The sequence below is a fragment of the Neopsephotus bourkii genome, unplaced genomic scaffold (genome assembly GCF_033783945.1).
Source record: "Neopsephotus bourkii isolate Nb327-2 ecotype Australia unplaced genomic scaffold, CSIRO-AGI_Nbou_v1 NB_1542, whole genome shotgun sequence".
NCBI classification, from domain to species: Eukaryota; Metazoa; Chordata; class Aves; order Psittaciformes; family Psittacidae; genus Neopsephotus; species Neopsephotus bourkii.
This window is the reverse complement of record NW_026902018.1, coordinates 2,646,243-2,652,242: the sequence shown is the minus strand read 5'-3', so window position 1 is coordinate 2,652,242 and position 6,000 is coordinate 2,646,243. Positions and strand designations below refer to the sequence as shown.

Here is a 6,000-nt window from a genome sequence, read left to right as displayed (position 1 = left end):
GTTCAGAGATGAACTTGCTCAGGACCCGCGATAGCCAAGATAATGCAAAGCTAACCGGGACACAGAGACCATATACACCAGTTAGAGCCTCCCGGCCCCAGCCTAAGCGCGGCTGGGCTCGGCCAGGCGGGACAGACCCCGACAAAGCCTAACCCGGAGTCGGGAAGGATTGTGAGCGGGTTCGGGGGCCGGGAAGCACCGTGCCCGATGTCTCACACTGCACACGTCTTGTGCAAAGTGTAAAGAATGCGCGCACAGCCTCATCTCTTTGCATTATCTTTATATAACGACACGTACATATACGCAGTTGAGCTATATAAATATTTGAAATACATAAAGCTGCTTAGCCCTTTATACACATTACGCACGGACAGAGCTCTAGCTAAATAAAGCCATGCGCAGCTACGGAGGAGTTTTGGGTTCTGCAGTGGTTTGTAAGGGGGAGAAATGCGCCTTCGCGAACGCAGCCGGTAGAGACGTGGGGGACCGGGTCTGCTTCGGGCCCGGGTCGGGGGCAGCTCACCCGCGGGCTCGGGCGGCCACTGCTACAGCTGGGTTTGGGGGGTTATTTTGTTCCTCTCGGTCATTGCTAAGAACGTTGGAATATTGGTGCAGTAAATAGAGTCCCTGCTGGCCCAAGCAGCAGCTTTTCCCTAAAGGAACCATTTCAGGGTGCAAACCAACATCCCCTTCTCTCAGACCGAAACAGCGGCGTTTTCGGAAGGGTCGTCGCTCGCTGCGCTCCCCCCCACCGTGTTTTCACCCTTCGTGGTTCACCCGGGAGCCCTCCCGGGACAGGTTATTCCATCGCTTCTGAACAGGTTCCTGTTGAGAAATCATATTCAAAAGAAGCCAAAAAGCCACAGGACCACCGCCGCCACCGTGGTGCGGCTCCCGGCTTAACCCCCCCCCACTAATGACTGACGGCTGGTGCCACTGAGACAAATAAATACATCGTAAGGAGGGCAATGGGTCGCGAGTCGTTTTGGCCCTAAGGTGAGATTTAGCAGTGACCGCCCATTAAAACAAGCTTTTCACTTTTCCTAGGGGCAGCCCTTACCCCCCACCCTCTCCAGCCAGAGGAGAGGGGGAGCCTCCTGACCCGGATTCTGTTTGTATTCAAGGTTTGGGGCTTTTTTATCTGCCCGTTTGTTTTTTCGCTCGGAGTCGGGGAAAATGGAAACCGGCTGAAATGAGACTCAGAAGAGCAGAAGAGCTAAAAAGCTCCCCCAAAAAATCTACGGGGAAGGCCATGAACGGACAGCAAAGGAAAGCTGGGGGAGGGGGAGGAATTAATTTTCCAGAAATCTGTGAAAAATAAATGTGAGAGCGCCTAGGAAATGTTTCCCGGCAGAATGGAAATAATCCTGCCACAAGATCCCGGTGTTTCCCATGGAACACGCAGCGCGGTGGTGGTGGGGGAGCGGGGACCCCCTTCGTCCCCACAGAGGAATCAGGGACGTTCCTCTGCGCTTTACAAGACAGCTTAGGGAAAATCCTTCCAGTTTCCTCTGTGACCTAAGGAGGGTTCCTTATCCCAGCGAGCCCTCAGACCAGCCGGTGGGATGCCCCAGCCCGGCCCCCCCCAGGCTCCTCAGCCGGCGTCTACCTTCCGCTCGTACCTTCAGAGGAAGGAGCAGGTCTGGAGCTGGGAAGCATCCCTGGCTGTTTCTGCCCAGCCAATTTCCTTGTTAACGTAATTTTTGTCTGCGGCGCTTTGGCGTCTTGCAAGGAAATAAAGCTTGAAAGGACTTGGGAGAGAAGGGCAGAGGGGGGCTGCCCTGGGAGGAGGTCGAGTCGGGATCCGCATAGCCCAGCCCGCTTGGTTTCCTTTTTTCAGTGCCTTCTATTAAGGGCTTTATTTAAAAGGAGTGAGGGGGAAGCTGAGTTTAGTGAGACCAACGTGAAATGCCGCAGGGATTATGGCCGCGGTTACCTGTGCTGGAGGTTGGACTCTGTTTTGGATGAGAGAGTTAAAAAAAAAGGGGGGTATTTTCTCCAGAATAATCAAATAATTTATAAATAATTTTTAAAATATGAAAAAAGAGAAAGCAAATAAATGGCAAAAAAAAATTTGCATTGGTAAAGGGAAAACCCAACGACGGTGTGCGCTGGGCGGCTGCGGGCTGAGCCCCGCAGAAACACCGGGAGAAGGGAAAGCAGTGTCCCCCCCACCCCGAGTCGGAGCGAGGAGCTGGAGCCAAGAGTTACAATAAATAACGCCTTGAACGGCCACTTCAAGCTAAGGGCTTCGTCTCGCCGTGTTTTTACACGCCTTAATTGTTCACTAATAAAGCGGGGTTTGGGGAGAAGCACGTGGGAAGTTTGAGGCTGGGAAAAGAGGAAAACGAAGAGAAGAAAACCCCCAAACCAACCCCATGCATCACCCCACACACACACTCCCCAAACACACACTTGGCTCCCTGGAGCCAGTGGCTCTTTCTCCCCGCTCGCAGTCGGAGGGGCTCAGGTGCTTGGATGGGGTACTGCGGGCAGCTCGGCTGGTCAGGCCGATAACACGCTGCTACCCGAGCTGGAATGTTTCCGCGTGGGGCTGTTTGTTCCCCTCTATGTGCCTGCTTAGCCTGTGGGTGGAGGTGAGGGCTCAGGGGTGCCCCCAGGAGCGGGGGTTCTGTGCTGTAGGTGCCGAAGGAGGGAGGTGTTTTTCCAGCCCCGTTTCCCCCCCTTCCCAAGCTCACCCCGGCCCCGCCGTGCCGGCGCCTCCAGCACGGATCCGCCCGGCCGGGTGCCCCCGCTGTCGTCGTCTTTACCCCCCCACCCCGTCCCGGGGCTGGGCGACAGGGACCGGGGAGGAGCGGGCTGTCCCCGCAGGGTGCGCGGCCGCTCGTCGCCGCCCCGTCAAGCACCAGCGCCTCAAGGCAATCGCCACATCAGACCATTCACCCTCCCGAGACAACAAACAGCCGATCCGCCCGTCAGTGTGTCCGTGCCTCAGCCAGGGCACTGCGTGTCCGTGTGCGGAGCAGCCCGCTCCGGTCACCGCTTCGCAGCGGGCTGCTCAAACGGGGGGGTACCCAAGACGCTGCGGGTTCACTTTAACCCCGCTCTTGTGAAGGCATTTGGTGGGGTGCACGGCCCGGGTCCCGCTGCCTACCTGGGCAGCTCAGAGCCCGCTCCCACCCGGGATGGGATGTGTGCTCCGGCAGACACACGGCTGCTAAATTTCAAGCAGCTCCTCCGATTTTTCCCCCCCCTTCTTTCTTTCCCTTCTTCCCTTCTCCTCATCCCCCCTTTCTGCCTTCCCAAAATCGTTTCCCGGTGCAATCCTGCAGCCCGGGGCGAGGGAGGAGGCTGGATGCTCCCAGCTTCCAAAACTTCTACGAAAAAAAACCCAATCGTTAAAGAAATCAACCTTTTATTATTCCCCCCCTTCCCCTGTGCGGAAGCTGGAGAGGTCCCTTTGATCTGCGAGGCCTGGCGCTCTGCGAGCCCGCACTCTGGCTGCGTGCGGGGAGGGGGCCCGGCCACAATGAGACACCCCCCCCCCTCGAGCTGGGACAAGGAATAGAAAGGGGAAGACAAAGGAAAAGGGGGGAGAAAAAAAGGGAGTCCAGGGTACGGGAGAGCGACCGAAAGGCTTCAATATTTCATATTCCTGGAAGCTGTCAAGGCCAAAACCAACAACCCGCCTCCCTCGGAGTGTTTGCAGAGGGCAGGAGCGTGTGAGGCGGCCGGGAGCATGGCGGGGGGGGGACGGGACGGGACACACCTCATAAGTTTTCACTCGTAATCGATCGATAATTAACTAATAGCGGAGCGTGGCCCTGCAGGACGGTGGCTGCGGACTGCACGGGCGGGCCCCTCGGGGGGCTCGGTATCGGTACTGGTATCAGTGTCGGCGGCCCCAGCCCCTGCGCTCCTCTCCGGCTTTCCCAGAGGCTTTGGACTCGGGGCTAAACCTCCCTTGCGTTAAAACCCAGCAAAGCCCGCAGCGAGCCCCACCGAGGGTCTGAGGTGTGTGTGGGGGGGGGGGACGGAACCGCTTCATCTTCCCACACACCCCCCCCATCCTCGAAGCTACCGATGGGCGCCCCAGGTCCGCTCCGCACTGCCCGGGTTGCCCGAGAGGTGGCGCCGGCGCCGCGCAGCCCCCCCGGAGGCCGGACACCCCCCCCCCCACCTCCAACCAGCGCCGGGTCGCCTGCATCAGCCATAAAACCATTGAGGATATCAAGACAGGCGCCAGGTGAGTAATAGACAGGATAATCCAGAGAGATTGCTCGCTGTTTACCTCCATCCACAAGCGCCACAAGAGTTACTCATTAACGTTACTATATACAAATAAGATACACAAGAGATAAAGCCATTTGCAAGTCAGAGTTACACCTGCGGTACACGGATTTCTTGCAAGGGCATGGGGAGGGGGAGGTCAGCTTTAGGCCCCGGGGGAGGGGGTTAAATCAATCAAGCTGCACCCTCAGCCTTTAAAAATATAATGATAAAGGGAAATAAATCGTAAACTCCGGGTTTGCGGCGCCCCGGGGCTGCGGAGCGGCTACTGGGCTCCGGGGAAGGCGACGAGAGAGGGGGGTGTTGGGGGGGGGGTGTGTGTTTGCTTTCCTCTGAACACCAGAAGAGAATTTCCTTGTCAACTGCAAATACCCCCCTTCCCCCCCCACCCCCCCCACCCCCCAACCACTCTCCCTGTGTAAGAGAGATTGGGGGGCGGGGAGAGAATGGGGGTTCCCCCATTACTCCTGAAGCCAAAGAATGGCAGCGAGGGGCTGGGTAGGGCTGTAACACTGGAAAGATGCCCCTACGCTACCCCTGAGGCCAGAGCTGAGAGAGGAGGAGGAGGCTGAAGGCGAAGCGAGGAGGGTTGTACAGCCCGGGGCCGGGGGGGGGCTGCTGCTCCGGTGGAAACCGGCTTGTGGGGTGCAGGCCGAAGGCTGGATGCCTTGGATCGGGAAGGGAGTTATTCTGCTAGACTCTATCCCTAAAACCCCACCTGGCCCAGAGCATCAGCTGCAGTGGCACTTAGTGGCACTTCCAGTAGCCATCAATATGGGCCACCCGCTCAGCCCAAGCTTTTCCCCCCCTGCAAGTACCGTGAGTTTAACATATTCACACCCCCACCAAGCTGAAATGGGAAGGGTCCCGTCCTTTCATGAAGGGGACTTGAGCTGGATTTGATGTGCAGGGGATGGGGGGGCTTGAAGACCTGTTAAAAATCGGAGTTTTCTCTCCATTTTCCCCCACCGAAGCTCTCTTTATCTCGCCGGTGCAGGAGCCAAGGGCCGAGTATCAAACAGGATACAGGCTGGAAGTACATCCTTATAATATTTATTACTGGCGGAGGATGAATCACTTTCCAATATACGGGCCACTAACTGTTGACGGGAGGCAGGGGGGAATCTCTTTAGCGGAGAGAAATATATATGTTGTGCTAAAGGATGTGCTCATGGGCTGGCAAAGATACAGGCAGGAGCTGCCAGGTCTCAGTTCTCTTCTCAGTGACCTCCCAGGCCACTGGTCCAGCCTGGATGCCTGCCCCCGTTCCAGCTATTTTCTACTTAATCTCAACATATCTCGCTCAAGGGCGAGAAGGGGCGAAACCAAGGGAGGAAAAAAAACAACAAACTCCTCGATTTCCAGGTGATAACTGACTGGAAAAGCCAATTCCTGTGCCCGGACGGGAGGGAAAACGAGCCCAGCAGCTCCTGAGCACTTTACCTGGAAACTTTGAAGGAGGGCTCTGCATTAAAATTTAACCGATCGATTCTCTAATTCTTCACTTTTGCGTTATTAATTTATGACAGATAAAAGCATAGCTGAGCCTTTCTCATTAACTTTTCAAACGCCACTTAATATTGTTCCATTAAAAGAGGTGACTGAGTAGCCGCTGGATCGACTTTAAAAGCGAGAGGGATGAGGACGAAAAAGGTACATTAAACAGCTTGCTTAAAACTCGTACTTTCCCACCAACAATTCAAACGACACCATCCTGACTGGTTCGTACTAGCTCCTTCCAGGAGAAAT

The 6,000-nt window shown here is 56.1% G+C and overlaps 1 long non-coding RNA gene across 1 annotated transcript; it reads right to left on the bottom strand.

Annotated features, from left to right (window-relative positions):
- Positions 1 to 265: 265 nt before the first annotated feature.
- On the bottom strand, positions 266 to 3,003 carry LOC133221510 (uncharacterized). Its single transcript, XR_009728013.1, has 2 exons — positions 2,700 to 3,003; positions 266 to 825 (listed from the first exon to the last, which is right to left on the bottom strand). It is a non-coding gene; the product is annotated as an uncharacterized LOC133221510 (long non-coding RNA).
- Between the last annotated feature and the right edge of the window lie 2,997 nt (positions 3,004 to 6,000).